Source organism: Colobus angolensis, unplaced genomic scaffold (genome assembly GCF_000951035.1).
Source record: "Colobus angolensis palliatus isolate OR3802 unplaced genomic scaffold, Cang.pa_1.0 Scaffold124, whole genome shotgun sequence".
NCBI classification, from domain to species: domain Eukaryota; kingdom Metazoa; phylum Chordata; class Mammalia; order Primates; family Cercopithecidae; genus Colobus; species Colobus angolensis.
In genome coordinates, this window is record NW_012113586.1 from 4,497,665 (window position 1) to 4,511,050 (window position 13,386).

The 13,386-nt window shown below is 40.1% G+C and overlaps 1 long non-coding RNA gene across 1 annotated transcript in view; it reads left to right on the top strand.

The window, feature by feature from the left end:
- The first annotated feature begins 12,989 nt into the window (after window positions 1-12,989).
- Window positions 12,990-13,386, top strand: part of LOC105505299 — a 55,837-nt gene continuing 55,440 nt past the window's right edge. The window contains exon 1 of the long non-coding RNA XR_001000722.1: window positions 12,990-13,169. This is a non-coding gene — a long non-coding RNA (uncharacterized LOC105505299). The remainder of the gene's footprint in view (window positions 13,170-13,386) is intronic.

Below are 13,386 nucleotides of genomic sequence, written 5' to 3' on the forward strand. Positions count from 1 at the left end.
TCCTAGACTTACATGTTTCCCGGCTCCTATTTGCATACTATTACAGAAGTTTTCAAATAGGAGGTAATCAGCTTATAAAAATAAAAACCTTAATAATTATAAGAACAGACAGATTACACATTTAGCAGCAGCTATAATTACAAAGCCACTTACACCCATTTAGGAACTGCCCCTGATTATTATAATCTGCTGAAATTTAATTGATGGGTGTAAAGCAATGAAAAACATGGGGCAAGGGAACTCGGGAGGAGAGGACTCGAAACACACGTTCTAGTGAATGCACAGCCTTCAATTAGGAAAGCAAACTAGTTATGTTTTCTAAACGTACTCTTTCCTACCTTTGTTCACACCATTCGCTTCACCTGGAAGGCACTTTCTCCTGCTGCAAATGTTTGAACTTTCCCCATTCTCCAAGATGCAACACAGATATCACCTCCTCCATGAAACCTTCCTTACTGTCTTGCTTGTATCTCCAACCCCTCCAGAAGTCCTCTCCTGTTTCTTGCTGCTCACTCCTAAAGCTCCATCTAGACTTTTGAGAGCATGAACTATTTCCTTCACTGTATTATATTTATGTATTTGCTTATCTTATTTTGTCCTATTGAAATATACTCTCCTTAAAGGCAGGATCTATGTCTGATTCACCTTTGGGCTTCCAAAGCAAATAACCCAGGGCCTACACACTCAACAGGTGAATGAATAAATGACCAGGATGGAATACCAATAATAGCACATGCCTTTATAATGCTAATTATGTGCCAGGCACTATTCAAAGTTTCTTTAGAATATATGTTAACATATCCTTTTTTTTTTTTTTTTGAGACTCAGTTTCACTCTTGTCACCCAGGCTAGAGTGCAATGGTGGGATCTTGGCTCACTGCAATCTCTGCCTCCCAGATTCAAGCGATTCTCATGCCTCAGCCTCCCGAGTAGCTGGGATTACAGGTACCTGCCAACACGCCCAGCTAATTTTTGTATTTTTAGTAGAGATGGGGTTTCACCATGTTGGCCAGGTTGTTCTGAACTCCTGACCTTCAGTGATCCACCCGCCTCAGCCTACCAAAGTGCTGGGATTACAGGCGTGAGCCACCGTGCCTGGCCAACATATATTTTTATCCGGATTGTTCTAGGATAAGCAACCTTCTAGGTAAAAGAAGAAATGCTCCAAAGGGTCCTCTAATCTGAGGCATCGTCCATTATGAAGGATACCATTCTCAATAAAGCCAGTTTTGAGAAAACAACTCAAAAACAAAGTGATGTTGCTACATACCCTTATTCATAATATAGGGAATAGTGAAATCTACCCAATCAGTATTATCTGTATTCATCAGTATTAACCAGTTTTCTTTTTAGCAACCTGCAGGCAGAATAAGCACTTTCCACTTCTCTCATCTTCTCTGTTCTCCTCCCACTCTTCACAATGTCTTCCTCACCCACCTCTTACGCATGCACACACACCCACACACACCCACCCACACACACACACATACATCCAAGGCCCTCACAGAACACACAGGTCCACAGCTTTATGACACCAGAAGAGTCAGAAACTTGCAACTCTTCTATGCAGTGCCAGCCTCAATAAAACGGTGTTAGCCTTTTTGTCTCCTCCAGTACCCATGGTCATGCTTACTTTTGCTAACCATAGAGGAGACAGAAGAAGCAGGCAGTAATGATACTGTTTCATAAATGCTATGAAAGGGGTACTGTGAGAAATTATGTCAGAGAGGCAATGCTCAAACACTGCATTCAGATTAATACTGGTCCTCGGCCAGGTGCGGTGGCTCACACCTGTAATCCCAGGACTGTGGGAGGTCAAGGTGGGTGGATCATTTGAGTTCAGGAGTTTGAGACTAGCCTAACCAACATGATGAAACCCTGTCTCTACCAAAAATACAAAAAAAAAAAAAAAAAAAAAAAAAGTAGCTGGGCATGGTGGCACATACCTGTAGTCCCAGCTACTTGGGAGGCTAAGGCAGAAGAACTGCTTGAACCTGGGAGGCGGAGGTTGCAGTGAGCTGAGATTGTGCCAATGCACTCCAGCCTGGGTGACAGAGCGAGCCCCCCCACAAAAAAAAAACAAAAACCAAAAAACTAGGTCCTCTATTCCACAGTCACTTACAGGGTCATATGGTCATAGAAAGTCAAAGATGGCTTAGCATTAACTAGCCATGGGGATGCATCACCTACACACAGAATATGGGGGTGGTTCTCTTTGGTTTGCTATCTTTGGCTGTGAGAAATTCACACAGCTCACATCCTATTCCTTTCCCCCCAAAAAACAAAAATATTCTCTCATTCTTTTCTCCACTCTTATCTACAACTACCATGGACACATATTTTTGCCTAATAAAACTGCACCCATCAGCAGATGGGCCTTAAAGCCACAAAGAGCAACCACCATCCATTGTCTACCAGAGTGGGAATAACAACATCTCAAATAAATCATTATCTTCTCTAGCTCTACCTCTAGGGAAGGAGAACAAGTGCCACAGATGGCTGGATTTTTTTCCCCCTTTCAATGTAATTATAATTAGAAAAATGACTAAAATGCACTAGGGGATTGAAATTTTTAAAGTTTCAAGAAGTGAAGGTTTTTAAAGTAATTTTATATTAACACCATTACGAGCTCTTATAATACTTCTCAGGAAACCAAAAAACTCTCCTATAAATTGTCTCATCACAATATCTTGTGCTGTGAAGTCATGGTTCAGTGTGATGTTTATTTTTTAAGTAGGAAAAATGAGACACAGAATGATTAAGTAAACTGTTCAATTTATATATAACACTAATTGCAAAAGCAGGATGAGAACGAGAACCACTTAACTTTGGGGCCAGAGCTTTTTTCAGAGAAAATAGAGGGAGGAGGGAAATCAAAGATTATTTTATTGTTGCCATTACCTTTAGTTTTTTTTATGCATTTAGTACTCAGTTACCTAACCAACTCAATCCAAAGCATTACATAAGCAAGACCATAATCATGAAGACAGGATTATATGCCCATTGTCCAGCACAGAGCGGGTATTCAATAAATATTTGTTGGCTGACTTACTAATACTAGCTATTTTTTGTGTGTAAAATTTGAGACACACTAACACACCCGGAGTAACTGGTGCCTCTAAATACTGTTTCTTCCCCGTTTTAATCTATCTACATTATGACACCAGATCAATCTCCCTGAAACTCCTCCTGAAACTCTTCCAGTCAAAACATATTAATGGATAAAAAATAAGTTTTCTAGCATTCCAGATCCTCCACCACATGGTCCAGGTGCTAACTAATCTGCATTCAAGCTTCCTCTACCAGCCTATTCAATTCCCCTAACATGACTTATTCATTGTGTGGTGTGAAGGCAGTAGAATCTGTTATCTGAGTCTGAACCTCAGCTCTAATTAAACCTTGAGCAAATCCAAACCTCTCTAAGTTTCGTTTTCTTCCAGTTAAGACCAGACACTAATGGTACATCTTTATCCAAGTCATTAATATCGAATTAACCTATCTTCAGTGTCAAGTGGGATTCTTTCATAGTCAACAGTGAATGGCACAGCACTGTACAAATAGTATACAATAGTGCTTCCCAAATTTAATGTGACTCCCTAAGTCTGGGTGGGGCTAAGAGTCTGCATTTCCAACAAGCTGCAACAACCAACAACCACACTCTGTGTAGCAAGGGCATAAGTTATTCCCTCTTCCACACTTATTCCAATTTTATGTTTTTCTACCTGAAATGACCTTCCCATTTCTCCCTAAATCCAAGCTTCAAAGTTCAGCTCAAGTTCAGATATCTCTCTGATGGCTTCAACAAATCACTCTAGACCACACCGTCTCCTCTCTTAATTTCTAAAGCATTAGTTGGCTGTACTATTTACTGGGGAAACACTGCTTTGTATCATTATATAATGTGTAGATATAGTTCAACTCTAACTTTCAATGATGTGTCATCTCCTGAAGGAAAGAAACTCTAACTTATACTGCTATTTTCCTCTAAAGAACCCAACACACTGCTATATACATAAAAGTCTATCTCACATGTATAACAAATACATATAGTCCATCAAATACATTTTTTAACTAACTCCTTGCATCATGGTATAACCAAAAAGAAAGATGAAAAACAACTAGTAACTCTATTACCTAATTTTTGTTCCAATCACTAATTAAGACTAGGCCAGGTGCAGGGGCTCATGCCTATAATCCCAGCACTTTAGAGAGCCAAGGCAGGAGGATCACTTGAGTCCAGGAGTTCAAGACCAGCCTGGGCAACACAGTGAGACTCCACCTTGATTTAAAAATAAATTTAAAAAAAATTCTGGACAAATTATTTAATCTGCAGCTGTTTCTCTCTCTCTCTCTCTGTCTTTTTTTTTTCTTTTTTTTTTTTTGATAGAGTCTTGCTCTGTCACCCAGGCTGGAGTACAGTGGCGCAATCTTGGCTCACTACAACCTCTGCCTCCCAAGTCCAAGCAATTCTCTGCCTCAGCCTCCCAAGCAGTTGGGATTATAGACGCCCATCACCACACCCAGATAATTTTTGTATTTTTAGTAGAGCCAGGGTTTCACCATCTTGGCCAGACTGGTCTTGAACTCCTGACCTCGTGATCCACCTGCCTTGGCCTCCCAAAGTGCTAGGATTACAGGCGTGAGCCACCGTGCCTAGCCTTCTCTCTTTTTTTCAAGTAAAATGGTAACACCACCAGCTGACCATCTCTTCTTCCTCAATGGTTTAATTTTTTAAAAACAAACTTGTAACAAGCACCAAAACTTTGCAACACATTATGTTATGCACCTCAGATGGTAAAATGGATAAAAACTAGTCCTTTCCTTCAAGGCACATACATTCAAGTGAGGACAACAAACAGTCATGTGTCATACATCACTTAACAACTGCGATACGTTCTGAGAAATGTGTCGTTAGGCAAGTCCATCATTGTGCAAACGTCAGAGTGCACTTACCCAAACCTATCTATAACCTCCCACACACCTAGGCTATATGGCATAGCCTATTCCTCCTAGGCTACAAATCTGTAAGGCATGTTACTGTACTGAATATTGTTGGCAACTATAACACAGTGGTGAATATTTATGTTTCTAAACATACCTAACATAGAAAATACACAATTAAAGATTTTTTAAATGGTACACCTGTATAGGACACTTACTATGAATGGAGCCTACAGGACTGGAAGTTGCCCTGTGTGAATCAGTGAATGAGGAGTGAATGGATGTGAAGGCCTAGGACACTACTGTAGACTTTATAAACAATGTACAATTAGGCTAAATTTATTTTTTAAATTATTTCTTCAATAATAATTAAACTTACTGTAGCTTTTCTACATTTTAAACTTAAAATTTTTTTAACTTTTGATGTAGTAACACAGCTAAAAACACAAACACATTATATAGCTGTAAAAAAAATTTTCTTTCTTTATATCCTTATTCTATAAGCTTATTTCTATTTTAAAAAATTTTTTGAACTTATTTGTTAAAACCTAAGACACACACACATTAGCCTAGACCTATGCAGAGTCAGGATCAATACCACTATCTCTACCTCCACATCTTGTCCCAATGGAAGGTCTTCAGGAAAACAACATCTGAAGACATGGAACCCTCATCTCCTATCACACCATGCCTTCTTCTGGACTGTCTCCCGAAGAATCTGCCTAAGGCTGGTTTACAGTTAACTTTTTCTTTTATAAGTAGGAGGACTATACTCTAAAATAACAATTAAAAACATAGCACAGGAAATACTAGGCAATAGGAATTTTTCAGCTCCATTATTGTCTTATGGGCCCAGTGTTGCATATGCTGTCACTGACAGAAACATCGTTATGTGGTGCATGACTGTATATCCAAAGCTATGAATGCAAGGCGGACTGTGAGGAATGCTGTATTAGCCATAGTGAAAATGAAGTTCATGACAGCACAAAGAATGGAGATGTGAATTCCACCTAGGAGAATCAGGAAAAGGTTGTTAATGTGATACTTGAGCAGGTAGTAAAGGCTGCTAAGGAGTTAATGAAAACAGAACTCAGGAAAAGAAATTATTTGGTAAAAGCAATAGCCTGATCAGAGTCAGGAAAGTAAAGAATATATCTTTACATAACTGGGAAGAATTATATGGCTAGCTCAGCTTTTCCCTAACTTCAGTCATCTGAGTACCCCTTGCAAGTTTTCACATGCCCATTTTCTGTCTGCTACTATTTACTCAATAGTCTTCTTTAAAATCAATTCAAATGTTTTAATTTCAGTAAATTAACATAAAATAGAATTTTATATCAATACAGACATCACTTGGCAGGTGGAACTACAAAAATATGCACAATGTTAGAACGCCAAGTGTTAGCTAGTATGTTTTTATTTAAGGTGGGCCATAGGAGATATTTTCAGGCTAGATTTAGGAGAGGGGTGAAAGTGAAGGAGCAGCTGTTTTTGCATTTTATGCCCAGGTTGGGGCACGTGCCTTCGTGCCTCACACAGCTTACCACTTAAGTGCTGGTCCACCTCATTGGCGTGGCACAGTCACGAGGCTGCAACCGCTGCACCTTCCCGTGGATCCTCCTTCAGCTGCTCTGACTCCTTGCCCAGGTACATGTTTAATTCTATGATGAAAGGCAGCCACTTCATCAAGGTTAGAGGCAGGGAGAATGACACAGATTCCAGTCACTTCCGATGGGCTCCAGATCGTATCTTCCCTTCTTGACTGCCTGCCCTGCAGACTTCAAGCTCCAACATCACACACAAAGACAACAGCCTTACAGAGACTGCTGTACCAGCTCCCGCAACAGTATACAGTCAAATCTCCATAATGAATGATGCATCGATTATACATATATAACCCTACATAAACACACATACACACACATGCACACACACACACATCTCCATCCTAGGGATCCTGCTTCTCCAGTAGAACTATGACTGACACAACATTAAACAAATATGGCAAAATATCTGCATTTATGAAATCTGGAAGTAAGTACATGTGTGCTTGTGATATTACTCTCTGTATTTTTCCATCAGAAATGTCTCATAATTTTAAAAGAAGTTTTAAAAGAAAATGAATAAATACAATAAAACAGAATAATGTTAAGTTCCAACTAGATAATGTTTGAAGCTCTTCTAATTCTTTCATTCTAGCTCATTCCCTTTGTTAAAACAGAAATATATGGAATTATTTTTAGAAGTGCTAACAGCAAATGAGACTTTCTCCTTAGATAAACAGGACTAAAGAAGGCTTGAGAAGGGCATAACTCTCTCACTTTATTAATAGTTAATGGTATTTAATACAATTTCCATATATCTACCATGCAGGGTATTCTGCAGAGAATGCAGAAAGAGAGGATTAGAAATAACTGATGGATTACACAGAATCAAAAATAAAAGTGAAAAGATATCCCTAGAAAGAGGGCAGAAACATGTCTTCCTCTTGGACATGTTCCCTAACACAGAAGGTATTTAAGATAGGTGAGGATGAAAAAAATTTTTGATGTAAAAGGAAATGATGTTTAGAAAATTTACACCAACTAACCTCTATTTTATCCATGAAGTTGGGACAAAAAGCATCTAGGTAGAACTAGACGAATGGAGTCAGGAGAAGTCTGGTCTTGAGAAGAGTGATAAACAATCACCTGGCAAGAAGTAAAGGTCAGAACAGAAGAAAGAACCAATACCATGGGCTGTGTGGGTTTGTGAACTTGAAAAAGAGGAAGCATAACATATGCAACACAAGAGAACAGAATAGCAAATTACCGTATGGCCATATATTGAAATACCATGTTACAGCCACTAAAAAATACGTAGCTATTCCTTTATGTGCATAACAAGGCATTCACAACATTGCTGAGAGACAAAAATCCACTTAGAATACACATTTCTGCAAAAAAGATGGATATATAGTATTTACATAATAAAGAGTCTGGAAGGCTATACACCAAAATGTGAGCATGCTTTACTTTAGGGTGGTAGAATCACTAGTGATTTGTATTAATTTCTATATTTTCTCTTTTTTCTACAATCACCACATGCCATTTGTTGAGTAGTGTATTGTGTCCGATGAAGGCAGATATCAGTTCATATGAGTGTCTGGTCAAAGAAGTCAGAGAGGAGAGTCCTGAGCTGTGAGCATCTTTGGATTTGAGAGTCTTTTTCTTCTAAGGCAACTTCTAACTGTGGTGATGAACCAAGCTAGTATTCTGAAACCTAGGGTCAACACTGCCACAAGGCCAATTAATTGCCAGGCATTGGAAAACTCTGAGAAATCCTAAACTTGCAAAACAAATTAAACTTTCGTGATCCAGTCATTTCCAAGCACACAGTAGAGACTGAGGGATCATTTGCCTAATAACAATTGCCTAATAATGCCATCTTGCAGCAGAGTAGCATAGCATTCAAGCCTAGTGTTCTTTCTGCCATATTCACATTGCCTGTCTTCATGACTTTAATGACTTTTTTTGTGCTATCTTGGGAGATAATACCTTCACTGTCAAGGCACAAGTCAAACAGCCATGGATGGCCTTGGAAGGCATTTGGCGCAGGGGCTGGGTGCTGCAGAGGCATCAGGCTAGTTGCTTCCCATGGAATGTCCTAATTCTTAAGATATCCAGGCCCAAAGGAGCTCCTTAACCCTTCTGGAGGTCTCCTGTATCTCTACAACCTCCCTGGATGAAAATCTGTCCCACAGATCAGCAACTTTATCTGCTCTACACTAGGGGGCAGTGTCTGCCTATGGACAACAACAGTTTTCCTGAGGGTGTGGGGGCCAGTGTGGCTTTGGTTTCTTTGACCAAATTCCTGTGTTTGTCTCTTTGCCCCACCCACCTGAACTGGTGAAAGGCAAAAGTTCCCAGTTCACCACAAACCCTCAGGAGACCCAACCTCCAGGCCACTGTGTGAGGGTTGATAGAAATAAAATTTGACAGTAGGAGCAGCATAAAACTTGCTCAAACTGGCAGAGAGCCCTGGTAAATGGCCACATGTTTTGGAGTCATGAGAGGGTCTTACTAAGACCATAGGTTCTCACCATGGCTGAAACCTCAGTGGTGGTGAGAACACCCTGGGGATGAGAGCTGGTCTTTATAACTGAACAAGGGCTTCACTAATGCTTACGGTGTGAACTTCATCACTTGCTTATGCCAGGGAGGTTAGAAGAACCAGCTATGATCTCAGTCATATCTCACCAAACCTAAGAATTTCTTGTGGAGGGAGGGACATGGTGCCATGTATAAGCAGATAGGGGAGGTAAGTTGCGATAGCATTCCACATGAAGCTTAACAAAACAGGCTGAATAAAATTCACTCTACCCCACCCTCCTGTGCTTAAAGGACCACAATTCACAGCCATAATTGATCAAAGGAATATTGATTTTAAAAAAAGAATGAACCATTATTCTCATACAGCAAACTATAGTATTCTCTCCTAGATATGCATATCTTCTTCCCTTTACCATCTTTTCACTTAAAAATATTTAAATGGAAAAGCAAAAAATAAGATTCATGAAACTACTATCACAATCAACAAATGATAACAGATGCAATCTCCTTTGTACCCTCCCCTAAGCCCACCCCTTCCCTTCCTTCCCAAGAGGCAACCAATCTCATGAGTTGGGTGTGGATCTTTCTGCTCCGTGTTCTTATATTTCTACACTGTTTATATATATTTATGAAGCAAACATAGCATTGGTTTGTGTGTTTTTAAAATTTGTATTAGGAATATGTGTCAATAGTACACACTGTTCTGCTTTTTCTCACTTAACATTGTGTTTTAGAAATTCCTCCATACAGTCGTATATAGATCTAGTTCATTTATTTCAGATGTTGTATTCTATTAAATTTATACCACATCTTATCCAGTCCCGTTTTGAAAGTCAGGTGGTTCTAACTTTTGTTATGATAGACAGTGTTGCAGTAAACATCTTACACATATCTCCCTATGCACATGCTCAAGGGACAATGTAGGATTGTACCTACGAGTTCAATGCTAGGTTTTAATTCTACTAGATGGTGCCAAATTGTTCTCTAAATGGGGTATAGTTTCTATTTCTCATTTCATCACACTCGTACTGTTAGATTGCTTAATGTTTGCTAATATGGTAAGTGTGAAACGGTATTTCATACCCATTTTAATATGCCTGTCCCAGATGACCACTGAACTTAAAACATCTTTTCGTGTGTTAACCATTATAGTTTCCTCTTCTGCAATCATTCCACTTTTTAAAATGCCGTGAAAAGCTATTTATTGCATGGATAATGTTAATGTACTGGTCATTCCAGGATCTAAAAAATAAGGTTATTAAGAGTTTATATAAAAATAATGCATTCTTGAACACCAGAATCTAAGATGAGATTCATAGCACAGCATCACAATTTTGCTGGCGAATGCTTGTTATAGATTACATGTTCCTGATAGTAAATGGGGGTTTTAAATTCTGTACAAATTATACCACAATGTATGATTCATGATTTTGAGGAAAATGACAAAGCAGGAGCCTCTGGCTTAGAACAAAGAAGTAAGGTCCATTTTCATTTCATGTCTAAAGAAATCAAGAAACAATGAATTGTATTTCAACCTTCCTCCTCCAGAGAGCCTAGACAACAAGCAAACACATACACAAACACAAAATAGTGATGATGGCAGCAACTCAGAATGACCATCAGAAGAGAAACAGTAATACACTAAATAGAACTATTCCTATTTAAATATCACGGCTAGCTCTGATCCTAGGAACAGTAAGTACATTTTGATGGTAAGAATGTTTCTAACTGTAAAGCTTATTGCTTATTCATAAATCAACCATTTTTGCATAGTCCATCTTTTTCCCTTCACTTTTTGTTTACGTACATTAATACCACATATCACCATTTTCAGGGCATTTGCATCTTATGCTGAGGAAAAATCTGCAAAATTTGCATGTGTTCTTTAGTTATCTCCTAGTTGAACGCTATTGAGATTCCAAAAATTGTGTTTGTGAGGAGTATGAAGGCAAGTCTCCTAGCCAAAGGAAACTGGATAGTGAGGTAACTTTTAATGATTTACATCATGGTACCAATAATTCTAGAAAACAGTTAACCAAAAACCCTTTAGAATTGGCATTGCTATGTGGTTTTGTCCTCTTACTTTGAACATGGATGTGTTTGGAGTAAAGGGAAAATCATTTTTAAAAATAATAATAATGGTCCCAGAAGAAGGAAAATGTTAAAAGGCCTGTAAAGTTTCCACCTCTGTCCTTCTGGTTTTGCGCCTCTCAACTGGGATTAATCACTACCAAATAGCAGATAGGGAGAAGTCTCCCACTGGAGCAGAGGCTCCCTCTCTCTGGTCTTCTTGCTGTGTTGTTGGTCTGCCCCTTGCTTGGGCAATGGTACAAAAACTCCTTTGATTTTAAAAGCAGACAAACCCCCTTTCATTTAAGGTAACTGTGTAAAAAGGGCTTCTTACTCTGCTGGGGGAAGCAAAACCTCACCCCCAAGAATGATGAAATCACCTGTGATACAACTAAGCAATGGGACTCCAGGGTACTCCCACCCCACAGACCAGCTGCCCTAACCCAAAACATCTCCAACAACAGACTTGGTAGACAGGTCTTTGGGGATATCCACTCTCATACCCAGGATAGCTCTGGGTGGCTCTACAACCATCTGGATCGTGTATCTCAATGGGGTAACTGAGTCCTTAAAAACATGTAGCATGTGAAGGATTCACTTTTGCCTAGGCTGGCATCTCCTCCACTGGTATAGGCACAGCTACAGGGCATCTCCCCCCCCACAGCTACGAGATAAACAACCAGTCACTCATCCCCAACACTCTGAGACCTGGTCCTTGTACAGCAAATACTGACCATAAATCAGCCAAGGTCTAGTGAATGGTCATGGGCATGGGTTTGGAACTCTTTGATAGCAAACTCTAACTGGGTCAACCATAAATAAGTCAGAGAAACTTAACAGGTCCTAAACCCAGAACACTGGCCTTTTTAGAACCTCACTCCACTGAAGACAAACTTACTCCAAGTTAGTGGATACTTGGCTAGGCAAATAAGAAAATGATAACAGGAAGTGAAGGGTAGGGACAGAGAATTGGGGAACCGGGATTGTTCAAGAAAGGAAGTAGTTTCCTGGGATTCATGGCTGGAACAGAAAATGGGTTTTCTCAAAGAAAGTTATAAATAAAGATCAGGCATCATGGTTGCAATTCTACTTTTTCTGTATTAAATACTCTTATCTAGCTTGAACGTTTTTTCTCCCTGGGGAAAGCTTGTTTAAAGCTAGAACAACGAGCTTAAAAGAACTTCAGAATACCACATATTCGTGAGCTGGGAACTGTTCTGCTAGACAAAGAATTGACTCCATCATTTGAACCGTTTCTGGCTGATGATGAAATCAACTGAACTTCCAAACATTTTAATCAATAAGTCAACCCCTTCCTTCCCCCATCTTCCTGTTAAGCCACTGCCTTATGCAAGTTTTAAGCAACTTGTGGACTGGTGGCTGTCTCCATGACCACTCTGCACTTCCTGCAGAATAACTATCATCACATGTTAACTAAATTACTTAACTGTCTGCCTGCCCCACCCGCAGCCACTGGAATGCAAGCTCCGGAGGGCAGTGAATGATTTGTCCACCATGGCATCCCTATGTTCAGCACGTCCTAGCCCGTATTAAACGTGCTGACTGAAGGAAAGAGTAAAGTGGCTGGCTCACAGCAAATACTAAGAAAAGATTTGTGAATGAAATGCCTTTGGCATATTGAGAGAAGCGGACTAATGTCAAATGAGCTATTTAAGTTGGTGAAGGACTAACCCTTGCCTGGCGCAGTCAATATGTAGTGACCTTTCGCATATGGAATCGATATTTTGAGGCTGGGGTGTACAAGCAGGTTCTCAGAATTCTTTATAATGAAGAAGTGATTCCATTTGATAACCACACATTGTAGATGCCACTATTCGGCTTACAGGAGTCTCAGCCCAAGGCTGGCGCAGGGCCTAACGAGCCAGCAGAACTTAAATCAGAGGGAAATAAATTCTAGGCTTTGAAAGCCCCTGGAAGAGTAAGTCCCCTCAAGCCCAGGAAAAGAGGAAGAGGATACCCAGCGCAGAGGGAGGCGATCCTAGACACAACCTTTTGTCTGCAGGTTATCAAGACTGTGTCCTAGAATCCAAGGTGACAGTGCCACAGGTAGGGTAACAATTCCCTTCATATTTGCAGCATGTTACAGGCAACAGCGTAGGGCAGGTAACACAATTTTGCATCCCTCTTTAACCAGCATAGCGGCTGAGGAACCTCCCCCAACACGCTCCTTCCAGCACTCAAGGCGGCGGGGTGGAGGGCCCGGCTGAACCCAAGAGACTCTAAGGCCGGCCGGCGACCTTGACGCTGCGGGCCGGGCCCAGGC